Below are 15990 nucleotides of genomic sequence, written 5' to 3'. Positions count from 1 at the left end.
GGTAAAGCTCCCACGCATTTACTAACAAGAACTGCAAGTTCTATATGGTTTAAGTGTTTTGCAGGTATAAAGAAGTGAAGAGAATCTTCAAAGCAAACACAAGAAGCAAAACCATAAGAAGTGTTATTCTGTAAAAAGAATAAGCTCCTGGAAACTGAAGCAAGCTGAGTGCTGTCAAGCTTCAGAAATCAGAAGCAAGAAAGAAGAATGAATCAGAAGCACTGATAATAGAATTTGATCCATATTTGTCTATTTGCTCTGACAAAATTCTATTTGCTCTGATAACATTATTTTAGCCTATATGGCTCTGATACATATCATGTGTTCTAATATACATTTTATGTTCTGACTCGTTCATGCTGACTTTTGTCGTTTAGTTTTTGCTCTGTAACATTTCAGGATGTAGAGATGCTCTGATGATGCTCTGGTACATTCAACAATGTTCTGATACAAATCTAGCATGAAGTGAGGTTGGTAGAAATTCAAGCTCTGAAGCTATCCGAGGGAAGCAGAAATCAGAAGCTGTGATTGTTCTAAAGATCCAGAAAACTCAAGTTCTGAAGCTGTCCTAAATGGAAGCAGAAATCAGAAGCTGTGAATGTTCTGAAGATCAAAGAAATTCAAGTTCTGAAGCTGTCCTAAATGGAAGCAGAAATCAGAAGCTGTGAATGTTCTGAAGATCAAAGAAATTCAAGTTCTGAAGCTGTCCTAGATGGAAGCAGGAATCAGAAGCTGTGAGTATTCTAAGGATCTAAAGAAATTCTAGTTCTGAAGCTGTCCAATGGAAGCAGAAGTCAGAAGCTATGAATTCTCTGAAGACAGAAGCTTATGTGATCGTCTCTACCGAAATAATCAGGGAAGTCTTTTATTAAAATTCTTCTTGTATTTATTTCAGGGGGAGATTATTTATCTCAGGGGGAGATTGTTAATCTCAGGGGGAGACATATTCATATGCTTATGCTATAGCTGTGTAATTTGTCTTTTGCCGTCTGCTCTTTCTGATCGCAAATTCATATCATTTATATATGTTTTTGTCATCATCAAAAAGGGGGAGATTGTTAGAACAAGATTTGTTCTGATCAATTATCTTAGTTTTGATGATAACAATAATATGAATTTTGCTTAAGATAATATGGTACTCTAATCCAATGCAATTTCCTTTTCAGGAAATATATAAAGAGTATGCATAATTCAGCGCTCAGAAGCTTTGTCTCAAAGGGTTCAGCATGCAACATCAGAACATGGTCTGGCAAGACATCAGAAGATGGTCGAAGCAGAATCAGAACATGGGTCTATGGAAGCATCAGAAGAACATGAGATCAGAAGCACTGAAGTTCTGATGGTATCACGCTCAGAAGCACTTCAAGGTCAGAAGATCAGAAGATGCTTTGCACCAAGCTGTTTGACTCTGATAATATTCAAACGTTGTATTCACAAACATCAGATTAGAAGGAAGTACAAGTGGCAAGCTACGCTGACTGACAAAAGGAACGTTAAAAGCTAGTATAGGCAACGTCAGTAGACACAGCGTGAACAAGGCTCGAGGTAGTTGACAAAAGCATATAACATTAAATGCGATGCTGTACGGAACACGCAAAGCATTAAATGCACTCAACGGTCATCTTCTCCAACGCCTATAAATATGAAGTTCTGATGAGAAGCAAGGTTAACGATTCTACACAAAACAACTCATATAAACTTGCTGAAACTCTGTTCTATTCAAAGCTCAGAATCTTCATCTTCATCAAAGCTCACTACATTGCTGTTGTAATATATTAGTGAGATTAAGCTTAAACGTTAAGAGAAATATCACAGTTTGTGATTATAGCTTTTAAGAAGCATTTGTAATACTCTTAGAATTGATTACATTAAGTTGTAAGGAACTAGAGTGATCGTGTGGATCAGTATACTCTAGGAAGTCTTAGAGGTTATCTAAGCAGGTTGTAACTAGAGTGATCGTGTGGATCAGAAGACTCTAGAAAAGTCTTAGAGGGTATCTAAGCAGTTGTTCCTGGAGTGATCAGTGTGTGATCAGAAGACTCTGGAAGACTTAGTTGCTGACTAAGTGGAGAACCATTGTAATCTGTGCGATTAGTGGATTAAATCCTCAGTTGAGGTAAATCATCTCTGCGGGGGTGGACTGGAGTAGTTTAGTTAACAACGAACCAGGATAAAAATAATTGTGCAATTTATTTTTATCTGTCAAGTTTTTAAAGCTACACTTATTCAAACCCCCCCTTTCTAAGTGTTTTTCTATCCTTCAAGGATAACATCCCTCCCAAATTAAATCATCTCGATTAATCAATTCCCCATTCGAAGTTTGCACCTTGAGCTTCGGATTTTGATACCTTAAGGCCAATAATCTACTCCAAATTGCTTTGTCCTCCTTTAAACTCCTCAGTTTCCATTTAAAGAGAAGAACTTTATTCATTTCTCCTACATCTCTTATACCTAAGCCTCCTTTATTTATTGGTTTGCACACATTATCCCATTTCACCCAATTAGATTTAAATATTAAAATATTTCTGTATAAAAAATGTTGTGGTACTCAATTAGAGAGGACAATGAATACTCATGAGCAAGAAAATAGTTGCTTGTATTTGTCACGTTGAGCAAATATGATACCCGTATCCGTTTCATACATGTGCGAGTATTTGTCAAACGGATATCCTTGAATTCTAAAATACTTACATGTATTTATGGATATTCATGAATATTATTATTTAATTATTTTTTATAAAATATTATATAATTAACAAAATTTTATTATTCATTTTAAAATATAAAAAAATAGTTTCAAATTTAACATATAATAATAACATGAAATAATCACATTAATTTATTTTATCTTTTATCAAATAATTTTAATATATTCAACAAAATAATAAAAATTTCATATTCAGCAAAATAATAAAAATTTCATATTCAGCAAAATAATAAAAGTTTTATATTTATAATAATAATTATAGTTTCGTATTTAAGAAAATAATAATAATAATAATAATAATAATAATAATAATAATTGTAGATTAAAAAATTAATATTTAAGTAATTTTGTTAATTATTAACAGATACATATATTTGCGAGTACGAGTACCATCAAAATGATATTTGTGTCGGTAAGGAAACGAGTAATTAAATACCAGTTTATTTTATCCGTGAATACCCATTAAGCTATCCAACTTGTATTTGCGATGGGGTTTATCCGCGGATATCTACAAGTACATATTTTTTTTTTGCCATGTCTATATTTAATCGCCATTTTTATAAAGAACTAGGTAACTGGTGTATCATACATATAATTATCATATTAAATGTTAATAAAGTACAAGATCAACGCTCAATCCCCAAGTGATACACATTCCCTACACCCTAAAGAGCACAAGGTTCACTACAGTCTTAACACACGACTACCTATAGACAAGGCTCACCACAGTCTTAACACACGACTGCCTATAGACTTGCTACCAAGTGTAACACCCCGTAATTTCATAAATTAATTTAATTAACTTAAATTAATTATTTGGAAATTATTTGATTATTTAGTAATTAAAATTGGATTTTTGGAAGAATTATGAGAATTATTGTTATTGGGCCGTGACGTAGTTAGTAAAATGGGAGGTGCCAATGGAGAGGCCTTACTAACTAATTATCCTATTTTTTTTATAAAATAGAGAAATTGTGAAAATAAGGAAAAAAGAGAAGCAAAAGAGGAAAAGAGAAGGAACGTGAAAGGGGAGAAGAGGAGGAAGAGAAGAATTCAAGGTTCTTGGCTAAGGTAAGGGGTGACTAATCCTTTTAGCCTATATTATCAGTTTAATGATGATGGGATTGATTATGTAGGTTTTTTATCTCAATTGAATGTGTGTTAGATTTTGGGGTTTTGGAATCTATAGGGCAAATTGGATGTGTTTGTGATGATGTGAATGATGTATGATTTATGTTCAATGGATGGAATTGATGTGTGTATTTGAGTAATTATATAATGCTGGTATTGAACTTGAAGAATTAGGACTTATAATGATTTTCTGGTGTGTAAAAGATGGGTTTTTGGGGGTTTGAAGGTAGAATCCCGTAGCAGAAGAAAAATACAGATTTTAACACTTCTTTAGTGATGTAACCGGTTACATGGTTGAGGTAACCGGTTACCTATGTGAAAAATGATGAAAAACGCAACTTTCTGGGAATTTTTGGGTGATGTAACGGGTTACATGGTTGAGGTAACCGATTACATCGAAGAAAAATGAGGTATTTTCACTACTGGAACTGATGTAACCGGTTACATGAATGATGTAACCCGTTACATCGCTGTGTTGGTATTTTTTTCAAAACTTTAAAAATTCATAACTATTGATCCGTAAGTCCGTTTTGGGTGCCGTTCGAAGCGTTACGAAGCTAACGAAATGCTCTTTTTGATGAAAATAAATTGATTAGCACAAGATGATTTAATTATTATGTGGTTATGAAAATGACATGTTATCGTATATGTGTATGTCATGGAATAAGGTTATTTAAGAACAATATGTATTGGTGTTGTGTACTATGTGCTAATTGTGATACATGGGATTGATGAATGATAAATTCTATGCATTGTTGTGATTATTATGTGATAAATGCATATTGTATAAGTGGTGGATAATTCAATATGTTGACTTATGGTGATGTGCGTAAATATCAGAATCGTATAGATAATTCTTAATTGCATATGTTTTTGGTAATTGTATGTATACATGAGGCTTAAGTTATCACATGTAGATGTTGTTTTTGGTGGTTGTTGAGGATGACATTGATTGTCTTGTGTGCAATATGTCATTTGTATTTGACAAAGGCTATGTGATTGTTGTGGTGATAATATATTTATGTGTTAAATGTATTATGTTGTGGTGAATATCAAATGGTTGTGATATGAGTTTTCTTTGTGTGTTATGGATGAATGATTATGAATCTTTGGTGGATGTTGATGATGTGCATGTTATGGTTGATGCATGTATTTCATAATCATGTTGTGGGCTGTATCCCTTATGGTGGTGGGACAGCGGTAGCTAATTCCCATTGTGTGGAATTAGTGAGAGAAGTAGCCGAATCTTTATGGCGGTGGATCGGTGAGATGGGTTTGTCCCATGATTGGTACCACATGCATTTAGTTGCATTGCATTAGGTTGTTGTGTATAATTATAACATGAATGGAAGTTGTCCAATGTTATAATTCGTATGTGTTTGATATGAATGGTTGTGTGTTTTGATTAACTGTTGTGTATCTGAAATACATGTGATGATTCGGTGAATAATCTGCTTATGATATTTTGTCGTTATGAACTTATAATATAGTTTAATTGTGATATGTCTCACCCTTACTGTTGACATTTTTCAGATTAAGGAGTAGCGGCTTGTGCTTGGTGAAGATAACTCGTAGAGTTACTTCGTTTAGTCGGTTGTGTCGGGTCATGCTCTGGTCTTGTAACACTGGGGGGCGTTTATTTTAGTATTGTCTGGTGGATTAATTCTTATGTTAGAATGATGTTTTGTTGGTTTTAAATCGGTAAATTCTTGGTGTTGAATACCGTTGTTTTATGTTATTCAGTTTTGAATTATTTTCCGCTGTGTTAATACGATTACTGAATAATGTGTTTTGAAGTTCCTCATAAGGCATGACATGGCTTAATGTTTTAAATATTTTGAAGTTGTAATACCCTTTTCATTTTTTACTCTGAATTTTATTTGTTATTCCACGGGGTTGTAGAAGGGTGTTACACCAAGCATCACCGATCATCAGTAGAGCCTCTCACATCACGTGAGCATGTCTAATAAACTACCTATACTTTTTGAATAGTACAATGGTTGTTGGGTGAGAATATGACAATAGAAAACAGTCTAGAGGGGGGGACTTCAATCGAGCCCTAATGTAAGACTTGTGATCAAGTTTCCTAAGATGGATATCTCTTGTGCCTCATAGACGAGATTCTTGAGGCACAAGCCCTCCCGAGGGGACACTATGTCCTTATGCTGATAGTTTAGTTAGCTTGGAGAGTCTAAGTCCCCTGGAAGAATTGTAAATAGCCTACAATAGGAGACTATCAGTACCACAAGAAAGGTGTTCGACTTGCTCGAGAGGGGCATCCATCAAACCCTCAGCCAAGAATTGTGATCAAGTCTCTCAAGTAGGATATTTGTCTCACCTCTAAGGCGTGATTCTTGAGTCTGGTCTAGCCCTATGGGACACTAAGTCTCTCAAGCGAGGGTTTAGTTAGCCTGGAGAATCTATGTCACTCAGGAATAATTTTATATAGCCCGACTGATGAAACTACATGCCCCAGAGGCAAGGCATTCGATAAAGACTCTGAAGCTGTTTATTTATCGCGCTTCTCAGGCGTGATTCTTATTTCTGGCCCCTCCTGAGGGGACACTATGCCCATATGGCTATGGTTTAGTTAGCCTAGAGAATCTAAGTCCCTCTAACACAATTGTAAATAGCCCTCATGATGAGACTATAAGTACATAAGAGAGGCGTTCGTCCTAGTTGGGAGGGATTTCTATCGAGCCCTCAGCCAAGACTTATGATTAAGTATCTCAAATTGGATGTCTGTCGTGCCTCTAAGGCGTGATTCTTGAGTTTGGTTCTGCCCGAGGGGACACTAAGACCCTCAGCCAAGAATTATGATCAAGTCTCTCAATTCTCGAGTCCGGTTTAGCCCTATGGGACACTAAGTTTCTCAGGCGAGGGTTTAGTTACCCTGGAGAATCTATGTCTTTCAGGAATAATTTTATATAGCCCGACTAATGATTATACATGTCCCGGAGGCAAGGAATTCGATAAAGACTCTCAAGCTGTATATTTATTGCGCTTCTCAAGTGTGATTCTTGTGTATGGGCCCTCGAGAGGGGACAATATGCCCCTATGGCGATGGTTTAGTTCGCCAAGAGAATCTAAGTCCCTCTAACACAATTGTAAATAGCCCTCATGGTGAGACTATAAGTACCATAAGAGAGGCGTTCGACCTACTTGGGAGGGATTTCTATCGAGCCCTCAGTCAAGACTTGTGATTAAGTCTCTCAAATTGGATGTCTGTCGTGCCTCTAAGGTGTGATTCTTGAGTTTGGTTTTGCCCGAGAGGACACTAAGACCCTCAGCCAAGAATTGCGATCAAGTCTCTCTAGTAGGATATTTGTCTCGCCTATAAGGCGTGATTCTCGAGTCCGGTCTAGCCCTATGGGACACTAAGTCTCTCAGGCGAGGGTTTAGTTAGCCTGGAGAATCTATGTCCTTCAGGAATAATTTTATATAGCCCGACTAATGAGACTACATGTCCCGGAGGCAAGGCATTTGATAAAGACTCTCAAGCTGTATATTTATTGCGCTTCTCAAGTGCAATTCTTGTGTCTGGTCCCTCCTGAGGGGACACTATGCCGCAATGGAGATGGTTTAGTTAGCCTAGAGAATCTAAGTCCCTCTAACACAATTGTAAATAGCCCTCATGATGAGACTATAAGTACCATAAGAGAGGCATTCTTCCTACTTGGGAGGGATTTCTATCGAGCCCTCAGCCAAGACTTGTGATCAAGTCTCTCAAATTGGATGCCTGTCGTGCCTCTAAGGCGTGATTCTTGAGTTTAGTTCTGCATGAGGGGACACTAAGTCCCTTAGGAGAGTGTTTAATTACCTTGGAGAATATAAGTCCCTTAGGAAAAATTGTATATAACCTAGCTGATGAGACTACATGTCCCTCAGGCTAGGTGTTCGACCTACTTTAATGGAACAACCATACATCCAATGCTAAAGTAATTTTGAAAAGATATATCATTATTTCGCATATATGTACTTTTGAATTTGTATAAGCAGGTTTATGAAGTTTATGTAAATTTTAATTACTTTAAAATAAGTTCTTATTATAGTTCTTATTGATCACAATATATTATTAATTTATGATTATGAAAATTTAAACACAAATTTGATGTTGAAAAAATAATTATGAGTATTCATTGTCCAATCCCTTGTATTATTTTATAACTATATACATTAGGCGAATCTGTGGTTGCTTAAAGTGTGTGTGTGTGTCTATATATATATATATATATATAGGGCATATCATATGAAAATGTCATATTTATATGAGAATGTGAGAATGAATAAGAACCATTTTAAAATAAACGGTGGAGATTATGTGTGAATCTTTTTTTATAACACGTTTATTACACCAGCTCTTTTATCAGAAAGCACTGCCTAATGATGCATGACATCAACACTTTGATAAGAAAGTATAAGAAAATGGTGTCTAAAGAGACTTACACTAGCTCTTTTAATTAAAAAATGCTGCCTAAAAAAGACTTACGTCAATCATTTTATAAAAAAACGCTGCTTAAAGAGAACTTAAGCCAAAGCTTTTATCAAAAAATGCTTCCTAATGATGCCTTACACCAACACTTTTGTAAGAAAGCGTTGCCTAAAGAGCACTTAAGTCACCACTTTTATTAAAAAGCGCTTCCTAATGATTCCCTACACCAACGCTTTTATTAGAAAGCGATGCCTTAAGAATCTTTATGCCAACGCTTTAAACAGAAAACAACCTAAAGTGAACTTAAGACAACACTTATACATCTAAAATAAGCGTTGTCTATATCTACACCAACGCCAAAATAGACCGTGCTATCTAAGATATAAAAAAGCGTTGTTTAAGGTCTTATTTGACAAAGTGTCTACCGCACTGCTTCTAAGGTAAACAGAGAGGCATCTCCTAAAAGTTTTTACACCAAGATTATAACAACTGTTCCCCAATTATATCTACTAGTCTATTACACGTTAACAGATTTCTAAAAAGTGGTACTTTTTTACTTCTACAAGAATAGAACTCTTGTCTGCAAAAATATATAAACTCTCGCAACATACACAAACTGATCTAGACCTCTATGGCGCTCAAATAGTGCGTAGTCACTCTAGTTTGTAATGTAGACCCCTACAAGCACATACATCTTGTAGACGATTTTGCAAAAAAATAAGACAGTTTTGCAACAAAAAATAAAAAGAAACAACACTGGATGACTCTAACTCAAGACCTTTTATCGTTAGAAAATTAACTTTTTAGGAAGTCTTATACTAAATACATTCGGTCAAGAAAAATTGACTATTGAATGTCTTTAGCATAAGAACTTCGGATTTTAATATTTATTTTTAGAAAAGACATAATAACTTAAGTCTAAGTTCTCCAATGAACATTAATAAAAAAATGATTGGACCAAACGACTTACTAGAATAAAAAGTATTAAAAAAAAAAGAGAAATAAAATGAAATTATTTAAATTTTTACTATTTATTTAAGAGTATAATAGTCAATTGTGTAAATTGTTGGCGTTGGAAGAATAACTGATGAGATATAAGGTAAAAATTCCTATATATTTATGGTTCAGTGTCCACTAAAATTTTTAGAGTGAGCAAAATGTAGTTGTCATTGTAATTGTATTTTAATCATCAAACCTATTTTATTCTAAATATTTATTGTTCTAGTGAAGCATATTCAAAAGCAAAAGAACAAAAATTTACTTCAGATTATTTCATACTTTTTTTAATAGGCAACAAATTCTTACTATTAAAACCAGAATCAGGGATATTCAACCCTAACAAACAAAGCTACCTACCCTATTAAAATGAGAATAAGGGGTATTCAACCCTAACGAACAAAGCTACCTATCCTATAATAGTACAGAGAGAGGCAAACCACTCAAAGAAAGAACAACCTGAGATGGTTTTACAATATAATCGAAACCACCTCCAAATTTTTTTTAATAGAATTCAAATATTCCTCAAATTAAAAACTCTACTTACAAATATATATATCAGTATAGCAAATGCAATAATCACAAAAAATATAAGATCCGCAATCAAGTAGAAGAAAAACCTTCAAAATCACATGACATAGCAATCGAATTATTCTCGACAGAATGGATGAATGTTAAAGACTATCAGACGTCGTTCACCAATCACAACAAAGAACTTCTAGAAGAGTGAAATTATGCACATTTTAATCTATAATATAAGAAAGGAAGTTGTTCTGGTTAAGACAACTAGACCCTTGCTTAATTTTGTGCCAAATCTCAATTTTAGGGGTAGTTTGTGTCTAAACTAATCATTTGTCAGAAAGTTAGCTGGTTTTAGTTACATAATGACTATTTGTTACACGTTTTTTGCCTTGAAATGATATTTTACTATTATTTGGATACACTTGAGTTGCATTTGAACCAAAACTATTTGACATAAAGCAAATTATGCATAACAGCATAACAGTATTGGGTGTTGCAAAATGGTCTTCCCAATGACCATATTGTTTACACCATTCCATCATCTTTCTTATTCTCTCTCTTCCTTTTACATAATGACTATTTGTTACACGTTTTTTGCCTTGAAATGATATTTTACTATTATTTGGATACACTTGAGTTGCATTTGAACCAAAACTATTTGACATAAAGCAAACTATGCATAACAGCATAACAGTATTGGGTGTTGCAAAATGGTCTTCCCAATGACCATATTGTTTACACCATTCCATCATCTTTCTTATTCTCTCTCTTCCTTTTACCTTTGCTATTCTCTCTCCGGCTTCTACCTATCACCAACAACATTTTGCAAAGTTTATCTACTTATAGATCTAAGTATTCTACAAAGTGTATGTGTCAATAACTTTGTAATGTTTTATGTTCTATTTTGATATTTACTTGATCGAATTGGAAAATTGTGCATTCTGGTTTACTTGGTCAACATGCTGAGATGTATTAACTTTGTTATGCCATTGCCATGTTTTGTTCTGATACTGTGCATTCCGATTTACTTGACACAATTTCTACTTTCAACAATGTCACACCCAATTATTTTTATTAACAAAATGCCAATGCTAAATAGTAAAACGTAGGGTGTGATGCTGAAGTTATGTTAAATTTATTTCGTTGTATGACAACTCTACCTTTTGATTCATGTTAAAATGTATTACATGAGTTATTTTCTTGTGCAACATTGACTTATATATATATATATATATATATATATATATATATATATATATATATATATATATATATATATATATATATATATATATATATATATATATATATATATATATATATATATATATATATAGAAAAAAAACCCCATAATATTGTTATTTTGAATATTTTCTGAACTGCATTGAACATAGAGCCATTAAATAGTCAAGCAAAGTACTTTAATATGAGTAACTTGTGGCACAAACTAGCTGCTATAAAGTCGGATTTGATGGCTAAGATAAAAAGCAATTATAAATTCTCGGGAGATGTATCACAATGCCAAATACTACTATAATGCCCAACTGTTACCTTTTGAATTTGTTTAATCCTCTCTCCATTCTTATTTATAAACAAATTTTAACTTTTTAGGTTCATTCAATAAATGATGTATTTGGACTATATATAAATTATATACATCAATTATTCAATGAACTTAAAAAATTAAAATTTACTTATAAATAAGAATGGAGGAAGTATTAGTATATCTTTATGTCAGTACCTTTTTTAGAATTTTTTTTCAATAACCAAGTTTTTCAAAAAAATTACGCATATAACCAAAATTTCAAAGTAATTACACGAATGATCATTTTTTCACTATTTTAACACATTGTCGCCACTTGCATTGCCGAATTGCAAACTGGGGCGGTTTAAAACCCCCGCTAAACGTTTTTATTAAGGTAAGTCGCCACTTGCATTGGCGACTACATTAAAAATTTTAATTTTCTTAAACTTTGCGCCGGTTTTAAACCCCCGCAGTTTACAATAAAACTTAAAATTTAAGTGTAGTCGGCAATGCAAGTGGCGACTTACCTTAATAAAAATGTTTTGCGGAGGTTTTAAACCACCCCAATTTGCAATTAGCCAATACAAGTGGCGACAATGTGTTAAAATTAAGAAAAAATGGTCATTTATGTAATTACTTTGAAATTTTGGTTATATGCGTAATTTTTTTGAAAATTTTGGTTATTGAAAAAAAAATCTCTTTTTTAAGCTAGCTGAATATCTCATTACTTCTTAACAAGATGATGTTGGACTTTTCAATTCCATATTCAAACAATTTAGAAACATCTATTTTTAATATTTAATCTTATTTGGTGATGAGTAAAAGAAATATTTCAAATATTTTAGTTTGTCTCTTAATATTTATTTATTTAATGGTCTTTAAACTATATAAATATGTTATATTAAAAGTCCTAAATATTTATTTATTTAAAGCTCTTTAAATATGTCTTTAATATTATAAATTATATATTTTTTTTGTATTTTATATATGATTTTAGTAGTGGTTTCAAAGCAAGTTTTATTTTAGAAGATAAGAGAAAAATAGTCACGTTTAAAAGAGAGAGTTAAACAAAATATATTAAAATATAAAGTTGTGCTATAGGCTATAACGTATACTATATAGACAAAATCTGTATTTTTTATTTTCTGAACATAACTGATGTGACCTCACAATAAAAATAAATAATTAATTCTTTAGGTAAATTTTGAAGTTGTAAAGCTCAATAATAAATGATAGTTTATTTGTATTTAATTTTGTATACGGATTTAATTTTGCTTTTTGTTACGTTCAATTTAATTTTGTATACAAATTTAATTACTATTATAAATTATTTTAATTTTGTATACTAATTTAATTTTATAGACAAAAAAATCCATTGATATATGGTATGGAATACAAATTTACTGATATACGAATTTAATTTTGTATACAAATTTAATTTTATAACTTGTAATTTTAATTAAGTAGCATTAGTCACAATTTTACAGTTCCACATAATTTGTTATATTTTTTATGTGCATATAAAAAAGGAAAATTGTGTGATCCAAAAAAAAAAAAATTAATGTTAATAATAAGTATTGTATATACTTAATGGACATATTGCAAGTTGCGTGTATTATATTATTAGACTTTTATTGTGCGTATAAGTGTATCTATTTTTTTACTTCTCAATTATTAAGACAAATTAATGTTAATAATAATAAAAAAAATATTTTTTTAAATAGACTAATTTGATATATGATTAATAATAAGAAAATAAATTAATATTAATAATTTAAAATTATAATTATTCTTAAGTTTTTCTGAATAACGAAAGACTAAATTTTTGTGAAAGATTATAATGTACAATTCTCTTACAAAAATTTCATAAAAATAGCTATCAATAAACTTATAATAATAATAAATAATAATAATGAAAATCATATTAACTCAAATTATGCTGATATTTTATCATTGGATTTGACAATGTTATGTGCTTTAAAGATGTTACCGAATCAAATTTTTATTGGTATACGGGAAAAAATATTTTGTTGATTCAAATATTTTTATAAATGATGTCAAAATACGGACAAATAATCTATTATTAACCTAAATTATATTTATAAATGATATTATTTTTATATAAGAAAAATATATACTACTGATTTATGTATTTTTATAAATGATGTCAATTTTTTTTTTTGTTTTATTATTTCCTTATTACTGTATTTGTTAGAAATTCAACTTTGTTTTTTTTTTTCAACTTTTTTTAATGTCACAATATTTTTTCATAAGCTTTAACTCTCTTTTAGTTTCTCTTTTTAATCCTACATTTTAGTTGTTAAAGAGTTACTAAATTCCATGCAACTTTATTTTCAAAAACAACTCATAATTTATTTTGAATAAAAATATTTCTGTACTTCAAAAATTTATTTTGTTTTTATTAATATATTTTTTATAAAAATCAATTACTATATGTGAAAATAATGCGCGTGTCCGACCAGGTGCGTACGCACGGGTTTGTTACTAATAGTTAACAAGACAAAAACAACCTTTCATTCTCACTTCAATGTTGACAATTGAGCTATAAATAAATGGATATAAGTGTGACACAATAATGCTTGTGCTTGAAGTTATGTAAATATCTGATTTAAAGAAACCTCTATTCCACACAAGAATGAAACTAAAAAACACCAAAAAGAACAAAAAACTGGGAAAACATGAATGGTTAATTCTCAAAAGTGCAGCCATTTTTTTTAGTGTAAACATATTCAGAACATCCAACATATATTAATGCTCGTAATAATCAAATTCCAAACAAAGTAACAGGATCGTGAGGTTAATTCTACATAAACCTATAAGAAAAATTTGAAGCAAATAAAATTAATACAAGCTTGAATAAATAACATACTTTGGGTTCATCTTACTATATATTAATAAAAAAATTACAAGAAGAGTCTATTGAAACTAGTCAATGATGATTCAAAAATACAATCAAACAAAAGCTATGACAAATAAGAAAATCAAACAAGGCATTAAAAAGCATAGATGAACTTACATTAAAATTTGAACAAGTAAATTGTTAGAGGAACTTAATTTAAAAAGTTGAAACTAAACTTTCAACATAAGGGATGACAGTAGACATATTTATGTTATTCACATCTCCCATACTTATGTTATTCATATCTCTCCTATAAGGAATTAGCTGTCCAACATTTCTTTTCCCAGAATAGCGAATTAGTAGTCCTTGAATGCTTACCGATAACAGTATATCACCATTCTCGAATACATGTAATGGCAATAATTGAATAATCATGGAGTAATCAAATAGAGAATGATAATCAAATTTAAGAAATTTGGTCCAAGACTTGTCAACTCCAAATTCCTTCATCTGCCATATAACAAAACTGAGTTCCTTATCCTTGGTGTGATGATAAAAACATAGACAATCCATCAAATTGCAAACAACTGGCGGAGGAAACGGTACTTCATCAAACTCTCGAGGGAACGCAAACTGTGTGTATGTCTCTGTTCCCAAATCAAGTGAGATAATCACAAATTGCTCGATACTAAGATTTTTTCTACTATAAAAATCATTGTTATCCAGAAGAGCAAACCAGTTAAGACTGTTACTCAAATAGACACCGCTATTCCTAATACTAGAATAGGGATAGACAGGAAAAAACACAATATTCTTCCAAACATTATCCCCGAAAGTGAAAACTCTCACTTCTTCCGAAGAGAACGCCACCAACTTATACTTGTTGGTTAAATTATCATAACCAAATGAGAGTTTGAAAGCGAAATCTGAATAGTCAAAAGGAAGGAGAAAAGAGGCTGAGTTTTCATGTAATAGGGTGGTTGCAGGATTCCGTAGATAAAATTTATTTTCACGGGAATTGAGTGAACAGATCAATCCATTGCATGAACCAATAACACGGATGTGACGACAATATTCAATCAATCGGTATTCAGAATTCTTTGTAAAGATGTCGATTGGTGGATTCTCAAGAATGCTTATGGGGTAGACAAATGTGGAATTGTTGAATTTGTGTGACGATATGAGAATAATGTATGGAATTCGTGAAGATTTTTTTTGGTGCATTCTGACGAAGAATGGATCGGAGATAATTGAGTTCCAAGACTTGCTCACACATTTGAGTTGCGTGAGTGATTTTACGTTAAACCACGACAGGACTTCGGCAATGAGTTCGTCCGGGAGGTTTACTGGGGAAGGTGAGATGATTTCGTGCGGCAAATTCATCATTGGAGTTGAGAATGTTGAATTCTAACTGCAAGTGCAAACCAATTCAAATTGCGATTATTTAAGGAAAAATATTGAGTAGAAATCGATTTTACGTTTTTATGGGACGGTTAGGAATTTAATTTGATTTGATTTTCTCAAATTCAATTTTACACCAAAATATAATCTCATACAATTAATCTTTAGGATTATATGAATGATTTATAATACTTAGCCGAATCACTATTTGATTTGATTTACCTGTATATCTATAGCTGATTTGTTCAAATTCTGGTTTAATTTATTATAAAAATTTATAATTGATTTTAATATAATGTGTTTTATTTATAAATTGTTTAATTTAATTTGTTTGTATATAAATTTATAATACAAGTTGATTTTATTATTCAAATTGTTATAGATGATTAGGGGTGTTCGCGGTGCGGTTTGGGCGG

Source organism: Vicia villosa, linkage group LG4 (assembly GCF_029867415.1).
Source record: "Vicia villosa cultivar HV-30 ecotype Madison, WI linkage group LG4, Vvil1.0, whole genome shotgun sequence".
In the NCBI taxonomy this organism is placed as follows: Eukaryota; Viridiplantae; Streptophyta; class Magnoliopsida; order Fabales; family Fabaceae; genus Vicia; species Vicia villosa.
Note: the sequence above shows the minus strand (reverse complement) of the source record.